Consider the following 17,024-nt stretch of genomic DNA (forward strand, 5'->3'; position numbering starts at 1 on the left):
TCCCAATTACACCTAAACTCCCGCCTCTCCCGGTTACAGCAACAATCCCGGCGCTCCCAGTTACACCAACAATCCCGGCGCTCCCCCGTTACAACAACAGTCCTGGCGCTCCCAGTTACACCAACAATCCCAGCGCTCCCATTTACAGCAACAATCCCGACGCTCCCAGTTACACCAACAATCCCGGCGCTCCCAGTTACACCAACAAACCCAGCCCTCCCAGTTACACCAACAATCCCGGCGCTCCCAGTTACACCAACAATCGGGTCGCTCCCAGTTACACCAACAGTCCCGGCGCTCTCAGTTAAACCAACAATCCCGGCGCTCCCCAGTTACACCAACAATCCAGACCTTCCCAGTTACAACAACAATCCCGGCACTCCCAGTTACACCAGCAATCCCGGCGCTCCAAGTTACACCAACAATCCCGGCGCTCCCAGTTACGCCAACAATCCCGACCGTCCCATTACACCAACAATCCCGGCGCTCCCAGTTATGCCAACAATCCTGGCGCTCCCAGTTAGGCCAACAATCCCGGCACTCCCAGTTACAACAACAATCCCGGTGCTCCTAGTTACGCCAACAATCCCGGCGCTCCCAGTTACGCCAACAATCCCGGCGCTCCCAGTTACACCAACAATCTTGGCGCTCCCCAGTTACAACAACAATCCAGGCGATCCGAGTTACACCAACAATCCCGGCGCTCCTCTGATACAACAAACCCAACATTTCCCAGTTACACCAACCACTCCAGCGCTCCCAAGTCAGTGTACGTGAATGTGTATACACAAGTACGTGAATATACACGAGCATGTGTATTCGCCACCGCGAGTGTGTATATGTGAATGTGTGTAGTCACTACCATGTGTATACGTGAGTATGTGTACATCATAGTAAAATTCAAGAGGAAAAAACACTGCTGTGTGGTGGCTGAGAACCAAATGGTGATGTTTGACCATACACCCAGTGATGGACTGGGGTCCATTAATAATAGAAGCACTACAACATATTCAAAGAGGTAACAGGACCAACAACTCAATGGCAGCTGTAGCCGATAAGTATTCATCATCGAAACACTGAACCAGAACACATTTACCTTTTGGTTTTTGCTGTAATTAACACAGATCCATTCCCTTATTTCACCCTCCGTGGATTTCTTGACGCCTCTAATTTAGTTTTGTTGCTTTACCTGCAGATACAAAAAAAAATTACAATTAAACGTTTGGCATTTGTCAATACTGGAAGAAGATATCCTCCATTTTGCTATTGGTAGCAAGATCGCAAACGTTCTTTGTCACTCACATTTCTGATTCTGCTACCAATACTGAACAACGGAAGGGGTGAAATTGCTTCCCGCAGGATCTGTAACTAATGACTTACTACGTTCCTCTCTGTGTTATTTCAACATGTTGGTTACGAATATCGCCAAGATTATTAATTTCACCCCATTACTGAAGTATATGGGCCTAGAAATTCACTAGCCTTAGCGCCACTTTTGAGGCGCTAGAGGGACTAGCGCCAGAGTTATGGCCAGTTGAAAAATTCCCTGGGGCCCTAAAGCGGCGTTGCACCGGCACCGATGACGTCATCGGTGTGCGCAGCGTCCCGGTTGCCATGCCGACGGGCCCCAGCGCTGAAATTCAGTTGCGGCCGCCTCGCCCATGGCAGCCGCAACTAAGACTCTGGCAACCGAGTCTTACACAAGTTAGCGCCGGCGCATTAAGGTCGCGTGGCGGCCGGCCGCTTTCCCGCCGGCCGCCTGCCCGCACCTCCCTCCCCGGACTCCTCCACCTCCCCCCCCCCCGCGGAACAGATGCGTCTGGCCTGCAAGCCCGGCACTTGTCCGAGGTGCCGGGCTCATTTTTGAAAAAATCAAACGGCCAGCGATCGGGTGAAGGCAGCGCCTCCTTAACGGGAGGAGGAGGCCTGCACTTCCCCAGCCTGCCGCACCGCATCGGGTGCCGCAGCGTCGGATTAGCGCCGCAATTTGGCACTCAGCGCCCATTGGGAGGCACTCACGCCCGCCAGTAGCGCCGGCAACCGTCTGGGCGCGGCGCTACTGAATTTTTGGCGCGCGCAAGGGAATTAGCGCCGGCGCTAAATTTCCGGCGCTAAAGCCCTGGCGCGGCGTCAACTCAATTTCTAGGCCATTATGTCTTCCCTCTACTTTCTCCGAATTTCTGCAGGTCTCTCCACATCGTGCACTAACTGCGTGGCCAAGGGCTGGGACCATAGATGACCAACTCCCAGGCCTTCCCCGGTGCTGTTTTGCACCAGTCACAGAACAGCTCCGTCAGGCTGACTGCCCGCAGTTTTCCGACCTGGCAACTGCCAATAGCAATTCAGCAGGTTGACAACAACAAATTGCATTTATATAGCGCCTTTAACGTAGTAAAATGTCCCAAGGCACTTCACACGAGTGTTATCAAATAATATTTGGCACTGAGCCACATAGGGAGATAGGGAGCATCTTAAAGGAGGAGAGGTAGAGAGGATGAGAGGTTCAGGAAGAGAATTCCAGAGCTTGGGGCCTAGGCAGCTGAAGGCACGGCCGCCAATGGTGGAGCGATGAAAATCAGGGATGCTCAAGAGGCCAGAATTGGACAAGCATCTCAGTATTGCGTGGTTCAGTGATATATACCATCTTAACACCAACTGACTCTTTCTACACTAGCATTAGGGCCCATACTAAGCATACCCTGAGGAATGCACAATACACAATTATATAATACCTATTAGAGATGTAATGCCCTTCAGATATCCCATTCTTACATTTTCCCCAGGCGCAGGTAAGAGATAATGCTAGAAATTCGGCTGGTTAGTGCCTCCCGTTAGCATCTCTGGGGGGCGATAACCAGTTACCGCCCGGGCGCGGCAAGAATATCGCCTCCTGCTAAATTCAGTGGGAGGTTTGCGGCGGCAGTATGGTGTTGCTCCCCGATCTCCTTCGCCCGGAGATCGTGACGCAATCGGCGTGCACATTGCCCCGGTAGCTCCCCGGACCCAAACTTCGGTTTCGCTCCCTGCAGCATCGCCGGGCAAAAACACCAGCAGCGTAAAAGCCAGTCATCGGGAGGCCGGACGCTTTGGGAGCGATACTTAAAGGCGAGGTGGCAGAAGTAGGAAAAAAACTCAAATGCTCGTTCTCTGGTTTTTTTTGTGCTTTTTTTCCCCCCAGCACTCGATCAGCCCGGCACTCTGTTGCAGTGCATCGGGCTGATCAGGCCGGATTGCGGCTGTCGTCGGGGACCATGTAAGTTTTGCCCTTGCAGAGCCTGCAGTGATGGCCCTTCTCTTTAAGGGAGGGAAGAAGCCTTCCAACGCGGCAGCGCTGCACGGCCCAGTGTACAGCGCTGCTCACCTACCACCCCACCTGTTGCGCTCCAGGAAGGAAGTGGTGTGCTTGATTTCGCGTCTCACTTCCTTCCTGGAGCGCAAACCTCGAATTTTTTTAAAGTCGGAAAGCATTAGCGCCTGGCGCTAATTTTTTCAACTTTTAAAGTTAGCGCTCCAAACGGGGCGCTCCCGAACTTCTCCCCGTCCCCCCAAGGGCCTACTTGCAAGATGATAGTGATCTTGGTTAAACACTTGAAGCAGAGGAAGAAAGCAGGACAATGGGATTAGTTTTGGATTGCTCTAGCAAAAAGGCAGCCCAGATGTGGTGGGGCCAAGTGGCTTCCTAATGTAGTATAAATGTCTATAGTCTATGGCCCTCACACCAACCATTCAACGGGTACTTCATTTTTTTGGGGGCTACTGGATTTCAGTAGCACATGGTCCACGTATACATGTTGCCGAACTGCATCCCCCGATCATCCCATTCCTGCCAGTCACACAAACCAACCTGGGAGGCGATGAGCAGAGCTCAGCAATGCGAGCACTCAATCTGTGCGTTGCTGCAAAAGAAAGTGTATGGGCGCGTAGAGATTCCAGAGCTCAGGGCTCAGATGGCTGAAGGCACGGCTGCCAGTGGTGGCGTGCAGGGAGTGGGGTATGCACAAGAGACCAGAGTTGGAGGAACACAGACTTCACGGAGGGGTGTAGGGCTGGAGGAGGTTACCGAGATCGGGCGTAGGGACGAGGCCATGGTGGAATAGAGAGGGGTAAGGCCGCGGAGGGATTCGAACAAGTGGATGAGAAATTTAAAATTGAGGCACTGGTGGGACGGGAGCCAATACAGAAGAGTTCCCTGGAATCCCAACCAAAATTCTTCAACCAACACGACCAAAAACACCTTAACTGATCATTCACGTCACTGCTGTTCATCGAATCGTGCTGTGTGTAAAATGGCTGTTGCATTTGCCTACTTAACAACGGTCAATGCACGTCCAAAAGTAATTATTTGCATGAAGCGGTGTCAGATGTTTTTGGGAGTCATGTTAAAGCCTGAAATACATGGAGGTCTTTCTCTGATAATGGTCAAAGGTCTCAATTTACCTCGATATCAACAAATAATTGATAACATTTTCACCACAATGGGATGTTGCCACTTGACCGGACGGCCTGCTCCACAGGCTGGATTTAATGGTGTCTTAAATGAAAAGATCAATAAAGGTGACTTGCTACCTTTCTACCACGAGACATTAGCTCAGAGATTTTCACTGAGGTGAGATTTCTTGGCCACTTTCCTCTCCACAAAGAATTCATCGATCAAAAGCTCACAAGGACAAATGGTTTAGAGTATTCAAACTACAACTGACATCTTCAGCCTCGTGTCCAAAGGCGTTTTAAAGAAAACACGGTGCCTTTTCACACCGGCCGCAGTTTCCCACGTGCTGAGTGGACGACCACCTGTCCTGGTTAGACGCGGACAAATGGTTTTGATGGCTGCCCAGGAATTTTGAGAAACAAAAGAAAACAAAGGGGCAAACTGGCTTTTAAAATGGTGCATTCAAAATTAAATGTTATCCCCCATAACAATGGATGGATGAGGATTCTGCCATTTTCGCTTGGTTAACTTTGAGGAGAAGATAATTCAGAACCTTCCCTCAGGGTAGACTGCGCAGCTCTTTGGCTGGCGTCGGGTCCGCAGGTCTCGGGAGAGCGAGCCACGAAGCAGGAACCCGCTGTTTCGCGGTACCCTTCAGATGATACTGTGAGCCTTGGGGTGCTGCACACTTGTCGTCGATTTTGAGGCGCTGAGTTGAGAAGGATCTGACGCTGAGACAGGCGCCGTGATGGAAGCACGCTGAATCCACCAACCAAAGGAGCTCAGGCTGCCTGGGGAAAATCAGGAGACCTAGGGAGAACCGACCGGGCCTTGCTACAGCTGACTAATTGTGAGTTTACATTTTATAGTGCATGGGAGTTGGCGGCACTTCAAAACGTAAAAGTGGCTCACAAGAGGGCAGGTTTTTTCTTATTTATTCTCGGGATATGGGCATTGCTGGCAAGGCCGGCATTTATTGCCCATCCCTAGATGCCCTTGAAATGGTGGTGGTGAGCCGCCTTCTTGAACCGCTCATAGTCCGTGTGGTGAAGGTACTCCCACAGTGCTGTTAGGGAGGGAGTTCCAGGATTTTGACCCAACGCCGATGAAGGGGCGGGCAATATATGGCCAAGTTGGAATGGTGTGTGACTTGGAGGGGAACTTGGAGGTGGTGGTGTTCTCATGCGCCTGCTGCCTTTGTGCTTCTAGGTGGGGGAGGTCGCGGGTTTGGGAGGTGCTGCCGAAGAAGCCTTGGCGAGTTGCTGCAGTGCATCTTGTAGATGGTACACACTGCAGCCACGGTATGTCGGTGGTGGAGGGAGTGAATGTTTAAGGTGGTGGATGGGCTGCCGATCAAGCGGGCAGCTTTGTCCTGGATGGTGTCGAGCTTCTTGAGTGTTGCTGGAGCTGCACTCATCCAGGCAAGTGGAGAGCGATCCAACACACTCCTGACTTGTGCCTTGGAAATGAAGAAAAGGCTTCGGGGAGTCAGGAGCTGAGCCTCTCGCCCACAGAATACCCAGCCTCTGACCGGCTTTAGTAGCCACGTCATGTATGTGGCTGGTCCAGTTGAGTTGCTGGTCAATGGTGACCATCAGTGTTGATCGTCTGCAGAGGTGACTTTCACCTGTAGTCATTCTGAGGTCAGGGGGGATCAATTTGAAGTTAAACTGAAAACAGAAGAGAACACAGCAGGGGCAGTGAAGCCCGTGGATACAAAGGTCACTTCATTCATGAAGCAGATATCAGTGTCACAGCTCAGTGATGGGCTGTCACTCATCAAATGAGCCATTGTAATCCGTCCATGGTACCACATGCTCGGCTACAGCTCCCAATATTTCTCGACCGTCGCACTTATCAACGGATGTTTATCTATTCCGCAACAATGACAGCCTTCGAAACATTGTCTGATGGCGGGGGCGGGTGAGGTTAAAATTAAGTGCGCTGGGCTTGTTCTATTTTTTTTAATCTCTCTTTCTCGGTTAGGAAACGCAACTGGTTCTGGGTTTCACAGAGTCAAGAGAGAGAGAGAGAAAAAGTAGCTCCAGTGTTCGGTCGGCGATCTGTCTGACGTGTCAAACAGTGGAAGTGGAAGTGAGAAACCAAAAATGGCATTTCACGGCGCCCATTCGCCTCCCTACCCCTGCGGCCCACGAAAGTCAGAGTCCGTGGGCGAGGATCTAAATTTAGCCGCTGTGTGCAATATTTAGCCTTTATCGCAATGACAAAGAAAACCCCAGGATGTGGTTGAGGGTAGGAAGTGGATGAGAGAAGTGCACGCTCTCACTTTTGACGTCACTGCCCCTGCGAGAAGCAACAGCGTGTTGTAACTGGTCATTTTTTGTTAACACTTACAATGTTCGAGAAGAATAAATTGCAGTTATATACCATCTTTGACGTCGTTAAGAACGACCCAAGGCGCTTCACAGGAGCGCTATCAGACACAATGTGACACCGAGCCACATAAAGAGATATTAGGACAGGTGACCAAAAGAGGTAGGTTTTAAGGAGTGACTTAAAGGAGGGGAGAGAGGTAGAGAGACGGAGAGGTTTAGGGAGGGAATTCCAGAGTTTAGGGCCCAGGCAGCTGAAGGCACGGCCGCCATTGGTGGAGAGATGAAAATCGGGGAAGCGCAAGAGATCAGAATTGGAGGAACCCAGAGATCTCTGACTGTAGTAGGGCTGGAAGAGGTTACAGCGATAGGGAGGGGGCAAGGCCATGGAGGGTTTTGAACACACTCTTATGAGAATATTAAAATCGAGGAGCTATGTTCGCTTAGCGAGCACAGCCAAGACAGGGTGATGGGTTACTTAGGGATGAGGAAGAGCATTCAGCCCATCTTAATTCCCCATCCAGAAAGACACAGTACCTACATTGCTAGATCTAATTGCATACAGTCTGAGCTATAAACAACATATGTACAGTCTCAACTTTCCTTTCCCTTTACAGATGCTGTCAGCTCCCTTGCCTACTTCCAGCATTTTCTGCTTTTTTCCAAGATTTCCAGTACTCAGTGAATTTTGTTTTACATTTTCGGCATATTATGGACTAGATTTTCTGCCATTCATAGTCAATAGATGGAAAATCTAATTGATGATATGTTATCATTAGCAAACTTTTCTCATGCAAAGATAAGATTACTTTCTGTGCAGCTCTGGGTCTGATTTTGTCTTCAGTAAACTTATTTTTAATGGAAAATGATCTCTGTGACGTCCTTGCAGTAACTGCCTACACTCCTATGAAACTGCCCTTATCAAGGAACATCTCAACCACTACTGAAACCACCCATCGTCTGCCACACTCTCTCACTCTGCCGTATGAAATGAAATTGAAGAATCAAAACACGAACGTCACATCAATAAATTACGATTATTTTATGTGTGTTACTGTAATGCTTCCAGAACTTTGGGAAGACTTCAGTCAAAATACAATGTGCAGGGCCATTGCTTTGCACTGCTCTGTCTGGCTTATATCACCCGTCCTGGACAATATTTATCCATCAATCAACATCACTGAAAGAGATTCTCGGGTCATTATCTCATTGCTGTTTGTGGGATCTTGATTTGCGCAAATTGGCTGCCACGTTTCCCTATATTACAACAGTGACTACACTTCAAAAATACTTCATTATGAAATATGAGGACAGGTTGCATAGACTGGGCTTGTATTCCCTTGAGTATAGAAGATTAAGGGGTGATCTAATTGAGGTGATTAAGATGTTTAAAGGAGTTGATAGGGTAGAGAGAGAAACTATTTCCTCTGCTTGGTGGGGGGGGGGGGGGGGCGGAGGAGTCCAGAACAAGGGGGCATAACCTTCAAATTAGAGCTAGGCCGTGCAGGGGTGATGTCAGGAAGCACTTCCTCACACAAAGGGTAGTGGAAATCTGGAACTCTCCCCCAAAATGCTGTTGAGGCTGGGGGGTCAATTGAAAATGTCAAAGCTGAGCTTGCTAGACTTTTGTTAAGCAAGCCTTACTAAACCAAGGCGTTTAGATAGAGTTAAGATACAGATCAGCCATGATCTAATTGAACGGCGGAACAGGCTCGAGGGGCTGAATGGCCTCCTCCTTTCCTATAAGCACTTGGAAGTGTAGTCACTGTTGTAATGCAAAAAACGTGGTAGGCAATTTGCACACAGCAAGATCCCACAAACAGCAATGAGATAAATGTATCATTCATGTTGGTTGACGTCCATGTGCGGATGTTGGATGAGGACAAGGATTATAGCTCCTCCTCCATGATGCCTTCCTACTGTCAAATAGCTTGCGAGACTCACCAATATTCTTAAGTTTAACAGAGGGGAAAAATTTGCAGGGCTACGGTGAAAGAGCAGTGGAGTGGGCCTAATTGGACAGCTCTTTCAAAGAGCCGGCACAGGCACGATGGGCCGAATGGCCTCCTCCTGTGCTGTATGAATTAATTCTATGACACTCACCACCTGGGCTCATACGTGAAGAATGGTCACTTGAGTGAGATACCAGAGGCTGCTGGCACCCAAGGAACATTGCCGGAGCAGGAATCAGCGTTTTCAGGAGAGGAGGGCAAGTGTAAATTTAAAAATATATATTCAAGGAGAAGGAAAAGACAACATTCGGGGAAGCAGTGCTCTGGTCCGTGGGTGAGTTATCCTTCCAGTTGAATACATTTACAACGTTCCTACACACTGCACACTTGACAACAACAACTTGTATTTACATAGCGCCTTTAACGTAGTAAAACGTCCCAAGGCGCTTCACAGGAGTGTTAAATGACAACAAATTTAACACTGAGCCACATTAGGAGAAATTAGGGCAGGTTACCAAAAAGCTTGGTTAAACAGGTAGGTTTTAAGGAGCATCTTAAAGGAGGAAAGAGAGGTAGAGAGACAAAGAAGTTTAGGCAGGGAATTCCAGAGCTTAGGGCCTAGGCAACAGAAGGCACGGCCACCAATGGTTGAGCGATTATAATCAGGGATGCTCAAGAGGGCAGAATTAGAGGAGCGCAGATATCTCGGGAGGTTGTGGGGCTGAAGGAGATTACAGAGATAGGGAGGGGCGAGGCCATGGAGGGATTTGAAAACATGAGTGAGAATTTTGAAATCAAGGCATTGCTTAACCAGGAGCCAATGTAGGTCAGCGAGCACAGGGGTGATGGGTGAACGGGACTTGGTGCGAGTTAGGACATGGGCAGCCGAGTTTTGGATGACCTCAAGTTTACGTAGGGTAGAGGTAGAGCTGGGTGTCGTCAGCGTACATGTGGAAACTGACGCTGTGTTTTCGGATGATGTCGCCAAGGGGCAACATATAGATGAGAAATAGGAGGGGCCAAGGATAGATCCTTGAGGGACACCAGAGGTAACGATGCGGGAGCAGGAAGAGAAGCCATTGCAGGTGATTCTCTGGCTATGATTAGATAGATAAGAATGGAACCAGGCGAGTGCAGTCCCACCCAGCTGGACAACGGTGGCCGAAAAAGAGCTATCCAGCCTAATCCCACTTTCCAGCTCTTGGTCCATAGCCTTGTAGGTTACAGCGCTTCAAGTATATTCAAGTACTTTTTAAATATGATGAGGGTTTCTGCCTCTACCACCCTTTCAGGCAGTGAGTTCCAGAACCCCACCACCCTCTGGGTGAAAAAAAGTTCTCCTCAACTCCCCTCTAATCCTTCTGCCAATTACTTTAAATCTATGTCCCCTGGTTATTGACCTCTCTGCTAAGGGAAACAGGTCCTTCCTATCCACTCTATCTGGGCCCCTCATAATTTTATACACCTCAATTAAGTCTCCCCTCAGCCTCCTCTGTTCCAAAGAAAACAACCCCGCCTATCCAATCTTTCCTCATAGCTAAAATTCCCCAGTCCAGGCAACATGCTCGTAAATCTCCTCTGTACCCTCTCTAGTGCAATCACATCCTTCCTGTAATGTGGTGACCAGAACTGCACGCAGTACTCTAGCTGTGGTCTAACTAGTGTTTGATACAGTTTAAGCATAACCTCCCTACTCTGATATTCTATGCCTTGGCTAATGAAGGCAAGTATCCCGTATGCTTTCTTAACCACCTTATCTACCTGTCCTGCTACCTTCAGGGATCTGTGGCCATGCACTCCAAGGTCCCTCTGTTCCTCTACACTTTTCGGTATCCTACCATTTATTGTGTATTCCCTTGCCTTGTTAGCTCTCCCCAAATGCATTACCTCACACTTCTCCAGATTGAATTCCATTTGCTGTTTTTCTGCCCACCTGACCAGTCCATTGATATCTTCCTGCAGTCTATAGCTTTCTTCCTCACTATCAACCACACGGCCAATTTTTGTATCATCTGCAAACTTCTTAATCATGCCCCCTACATTGAAGTCTAAATCATTGATATATACCACAAAAAGCAAGGGACCCAGTACTGAGCCCTGCAGAACCCCACTGGAAACAGCCTTCCAGTCACAAAAACACCCGTCGACCTTTACCCTTTGCTTCCTGCCACTGAGCCAATTTTGGATCCAACTTGCTACTTTCCCTTGGATCCCATGGGCTTTTACTTTTCTGACCAGTCTGCCATGTGGGACCTTGTCAAAAGCCTCGCTAAAATCCATGTAAACTTCATCAAACATGCTACCCTCATCAACCCTCCTTGTTACCTCCTCAAAAAATTCAATCAAGTTAGTCAGACACGACCTTCCCTGAACGAATCCATGCTGATGGTCCTTGATTAATCTGTACCTTTCTAAATGATGATTAATACTGTCCCTCATAATTTTTCCAATAATGTGCCCACCACCGAGGTTAGGCTGACTGGCCTGTAATTACTTGGTCGATCCCTTTTTCCCTTTTTAAACAACGGTACAACATTAGCAGTCCTCCAGTCCTCTGGCACCGTGCCTGTAGCCAGAGAGGATTGGAAAATGATGGTCAGAACCTCTGCTATTTCCTCCCTTGATTCTCTTAACAGCCTGGGATACATTTCATCTGGGCCTGGTGATTTATCCACTTTCAAAGATACTAAAACCCTCTCACTATGTTTATCTCATCTAATGTTTCACTCTCCTCCACCTTAACTACAATGTCTGCATCGTCCCTCTCTTTTGTGAAGACAGACGCAAAGTATTCATTAAAAACTATGCCCACGTCTTCCGCCTCCACACACAGGTTACTTTTTTGGTCTCTAAGGGGCCCTACTCTTTCCTTAGTTATCCTCTTGCTCTTTATGTATTTATAAAACATCTTTGGATTTTCCTTGATTTTACTTGCCAATATTTTCTCATGCCCTCTCTTTGCTTCTATGGCCATGGGCATCTTTATACCAGCTGAACAGGTGGTTAGTCCTATATGGCGGGAAGGTTTTATGGGCTGCGGCAACCCATCGGATGCGAGTATCCCGCTGGATGTCAACCTAGAATTCAGAGCCAGAGTTCCGGTCTCCACTCTGTCCGAAGTGGGGTTCAAACCTAACAACTACTGACTCAGAGGCAAGAATGCTTCCCCTAAATCAAAGGATTCCCCTGGAGGAGCTGGGAACCAATTGTAAACAAATCTCAGGCAGTAGTTGCATAAAAATAACAATGTGGTTTTCAAACTTCCCAGTATGGGCGAACCCTCTGCAAATATTGGCATGCTCCCAGAGATTAAAACACTCACATAATCCCAGAGACCCAATGCAAATACTCGCATAATCTTGGGGACTCCATGCAAATGTTCTCACAATTTCAAGGATCTACTGCAAATACACACATAATCCCAGGAATCCCAACCAATACTGTCATACTCCCAAGGACCCCCTTCCAATATTGACACACTCCCGGGGACCCCTGCAAATAATCGCACATTCCTGTTGTAATTACACTGTAGTGGCGCTGCATCATCTCCATGAGGGAAGTGTGTAATTGCAGTGTGACAAGTTTACATTATAAATGTAGACATAGGAATTTATAATGGAAAAAGTTGACAGGAAGTACAGGCAGATGCAAGAGATTTTATATTTTACACACTCCTGTTTATTATTGGACACTGAGGAAGTGCTTTAAGCACTTTCATTCCCATTTAAGCTGCGCATACTGCATGTAGCATTTACTTTTATCAGGTCGTCAGAGGCTCTTGACTGCCTCTAACCACTGTATTGCACAGCTGCCAAACCTAGAAACAAGACCCTGCTATAATGGGAAGGTAAGCATTAAGCCGCAAGCTTACCTTATACAGCTGTCATCACTCACAGATTAAGACCTCCCTTCTTCACACTTTGTTGTGACAAAAACATGAAAAATTGTTTTATAAGTGTTACATAAAGGGTTTGACTTATGAGGAACGATTAAACAAAGTCTGCACTCTAGATCGAAGAGGCCGAAAGTGTACCATACGATATTAGTAACAAACAGTTTTGTGCAAAATTGTCTAAAATTCCTCTGATATCTTAATAAAGGTGTTAGCCTGCTTCTTTTAAATGTTGCTAAAATAGTTTTCAGAAGAATTTCATCCGAGTGCATCAGCTATGAATATCACACAGCTCGGCATTGACCTCAAGGCAGTTAAGGAATGGGATCTCCTCAAGGTATGCGAGAGATTAAATGGGATGAGCAAGGTAAACCGAGAATGTTACTTTAGTGTAATAGGAAGAGAACCTAAGTTTAAGTTAGTGAAAGAATAATGGGGGAGAAATTGGGTGAGTAGCGCCACTTGTTAGCGCCTAAAGAGGCAGGCAGTGGCTGTAGCACCATTGGCTGCGCCTCCCACGATATTGAGTTGGGGCGATAATAGTGGCGTTAGCCTTTTGCGCTGCGCCGCCACCGATGACGTCATCGGTGTGCGCAGCGCCCCATTCGCGCCCCGTTCGCGATATTTGGTAGCGAATGCCGCAGTTGCGCCGTTCGCTACCCGCGCCCGGCTCACGGGGCCTTACTGTGCCGGCAGCGGTGCAAGTTAAGGTGGAGGTGCGGGGCGGCCGCCTTTTTCGGCGGCCGCCTGCCAGCACCTCCGTCCCTGGCCTCCTAACCGCCCCGCGGCATTGCCGGCTGTTTCCCGAGAGCCCGGCACTTCTCCTTGGTGCCGGGCTCGTTTGCCGGCACTCGCTAGCGGGGATCGCGCTGTTGCAGGCACCTCCCCCTTAACAGTGGGAGGAAGGCCTGCAGTACCGCAGCGTGCCATGCCGCAGCATGTGGCGCTGCGGCACGTTGTGCTGCGATATTCAGTTTCAGCGCCCTAAGAGGGACGCGGAGCGCCTCGAGCCTCGCCCCATGTCCCTCGAGGGGCAATGAAACTGAATATCTGACGATCGCTGAAGCCTCGAACGCTGCGCTAAATCCTGCGCTCAGGCGACTTTTGCACCCCAACCCAATTTCTAGGCCAAGAAGTTTAAAGCCAATAGCAGATCGTGGCCTTGCTTAGGGTAAGTCAGAAAATAGACTAAAGTGTGACATCAGAAGTGTGACTGGAACTAAGTGCTTTAAGCAAGACTTTTAACATAAAGAATCAATCTTCCACAGTGTTGCACACACGGAGTTGAGACAAAGTGTCATCTGCAAGTTGAGGGGAGGTTAGAGGCCGGTGGAAAACTTGAATAGGTACACAGGTGTTATTTAGTCCCCATTCTGAATGCGCACACTCAGTTCTTATTGTTACGTTTCCATTTGAAATTCCTCTGTCCACATTAATAATGGGAACTGCCTATCTAACCTCGTCACGCTGTAATTACACCCTTGTCAGTAACTATGCTGTAGTGTCTCCATTGCAGGAGGGTGTAATTACAGTGTGACAAGTCTACATAGGAAGTCTCCATCTTCAGCTGCTTCATCAATGACCTTCCTTCCAACATAAGGTCAGAAATGGGGATGTTCGCTGATGACTGCACAGTGTTCAGCGCCATTCACAACTCCTCAGATAATGAAGCAGTCCATGCCCACATGCAACAAGCCCTGGACGACATTTAGGCTTGGGCTGATAAGTGGCAGGTAACATTCGCGCCACAGAAGTGCCAGGCAATGACTATCTCCAACAAGCGAGAGTCTAGCCACCTCCCCTTGACACTCAATGGCATTAGCATCGCCGAATCCCCCACTATCAACATCCTGTGGGTCACCATTAACCAGAAACTTAACTGGACCAGCCACATAAATACTGTGGCAACAAGAGCAGGTCAGAGGCTAGGTATTCTGTGGCGAATCTCACCTCCTGACTCCCCAAAGCCTTTCCACCATCTAGAAGGCACAAGTAAGGAGTGTGATGGAATACTCTCCACCTGCCTGGATGAGTGCAGCTCCAACAACACTCAAGAAGCTCGACACCATCCAGGACAAAGCAGCCCGCTTGATTGGCACTCCCTCCACCACTGGCATACCGTGGCTGCAGTGTGTACCATCTACAAGCATTCTCCAAGGCGGCCTTCGAGACACGTGACAACGCAAAATCGTCGAGCAGAAACTGATAGCCAAGTTCCGCACCCATGAGGACGGCCTCAATCGAGATCTTGGGTTCATGTCACGCTACATGTAACCCCACCTGACGTAGGGTCATCCAGACTCGAGTCGTCATTGGCTTGTTCTCTCCACACAGATGCGGCCGGACCTGCTGTGATTTCCAGCAAAAAAAAATGTTTTTTGTCTGTTTTTTTGTTTTTCATACAGACCCCAGCATCTGCAACATCTGACCCCTTGTGACCCCACCTCATTGTTCTTTGATGTAATGTTTTCCTGACTGACCTGTTTGGACACCATTCACACCTTTGATTGCTGTGATTATCTCTCTGCCGAGGTGTGATAAATGGCAGTTAGAAAGATTACCTGTAAACATCTGACATGATTCTCTGACTATATAAGCTGTGTTTTTATGCATCTCTCCACTTCACCTGATGAAGGAGCAGCGCTCCGAAAGCTTGTGATTTCAAATAAAGCTGTTGGACTATAACCTGGTGTTGTGTGATTTCTTACATTTATCTACAAGATGCACTGCAACAACTTGCCAAGGCTTCTTTGGCAGCACCTCCCAAACCCGCGACCTCTTCCACCTAGAAGGGCAAGGGCAGCAGGTGCACGGGAACACCACCACCTCCAAGTTCCCCTCCAAGTCACACACCATCCTGAATTAGAAGTATATCGCCGATCCTTCATCGTCGCTGGGTCAAAATCCTGGAACTCCCTACCTAACAGCACTGTGGGAGTACCTTCACCACACGGACTGCAGCGGTTCAAGAAGGCAGCTCACCACCACCTTCTCGAGGGCAACTAGGGATGGGCAATAAATGCTGGTCTTGCCAGCCCACATCCCATAAACGAATAAAAAAAAACGAGGACATAGAAGCTTACAATGGAAAAAGTTGACTAGAAGTACACGCAGACATAAGGGGGTAGAAATTAGACCTTGCTGCACCCGTTTCCCCAACATCCTATTCCCCCAATGACGCCTGAAAAATATCTGAACAGAAATTAGGTCGAGCCATTTTTCCAGGCGTCCGGGGTGTTTGGCCCTTTGCATATTCTAATATACACACACATGTGCAGCGTATTCACACATGTGCAGCGTATTCACACACGTGCAGCGTATTCACACACGTGCAACCTATACTCACACGTGCAGCGTATTCACACACGTGCAGCTTATACTCACACGTGCAGCGTATACTCGCGTGCAGCGTATTCACATGTGCAGCATATTCACACACGTGCAGCATATACTCACGTGCAGCATATTCACACACGTGCAGCGTATTCACACACGTGCAGCATATACTCACACGTGCAGCGTATACTCACGTGCAGCGTATTCACACACGTGCAGCGTATACTCACGTGCAGTATTTACACACACGTGCAGCGTATACACACGTGCAGCGTATTCACACACGTGCAGCGTATACACACACGTGCAGCGTATTCACACACGTGCAGCGTATTCACACACGTGCAGCGTATTCACACACGTGCAGCGTATTCACACACGTGCAGCGTATTCACACAGGTGCAGCATATTCACACACGGGCAGCTTATACTCACACGTGCAGCGTATTCACATGTGCAGCATATTCACACACGTGCAGCATATACTCACACGTGCAGCATATTCACACACGTGCAGCGTATTCACACACGTGCAGCGTATTCACACACGTGCAGCGTATTCACACACGTGCAGCGTATTCACACACGGGCAGCTTATACTCACACGTGCAGCGTATTCACATGTGCAGCATATTCACACACGTGCAGCATATACTCACACGTGCAGCGTATTCACATGTGCAGCATATTCACACACGTGCAGCATATACTCACACGTGCAGCATATTCACACACGTGCAGCATATTCACACACGTGCAGCATGTTCACACACGTGCAGCATATACTCACACGTGCAGCATATACTCACATGCAGCGTATTCACACACATGCAGCGTATTCACACACGTGCAGCGTATACACACACGTGCAGCATATACACACGTGCAGCGTATACACACACGTGCAGCGTATACTCACACATGCAGTACAGGTATATACACACATGCAACGTATACTCACACGTGCAGCATATTCACACGTGCAACGTATACTCACACGTGCAGCATATTCACACGTGCAACGTATACTCACACGTGCAACGTATACTCACACGTGCAGTACGCATGTACTATAAACAGGG

At 48.5% G+C, this 17,024-nt stretch overlaps 1 protein-coding gene across 1 annotated transcript in view; it reads right to left on the minus strand.

Moving 5' to 3' along the window:
- The window catches only part of LOC147103336 (transcription factor HIVEP3-like), a 492,205-nt gene that overhangs the window by 264,089 nt on the left and 211,092 nt on the right, over positions 1 to 17,024 (minus strand). The window contains exon 3 of the mRNA XM_085962816.1: positions 1,097 to 1,189. The gene's annotated coding sequence lies outside the window, so the exon portion shown is untranslated. The remainder of the gene's footprint in view (positions 1 to 1,096; positions 1,190 to 17,024) is intronic.

The sequence above is a fragment of the Somniosus microcephalus genome, chromosome 20 (genome assembly GCF_052327205.1).
Source record: "Somniosus microcephalus isolate GS21.2 chromosome 20, FLI_Smic_1.0, whole genome shotgun sequence".
Classification (NCBI taxonomy): Eukaryota; Metazoa; Chordata; class Chondrichthyes; order Squaliformes; family Somniosidae; genus Somniosus; species Somniosus microcephalus.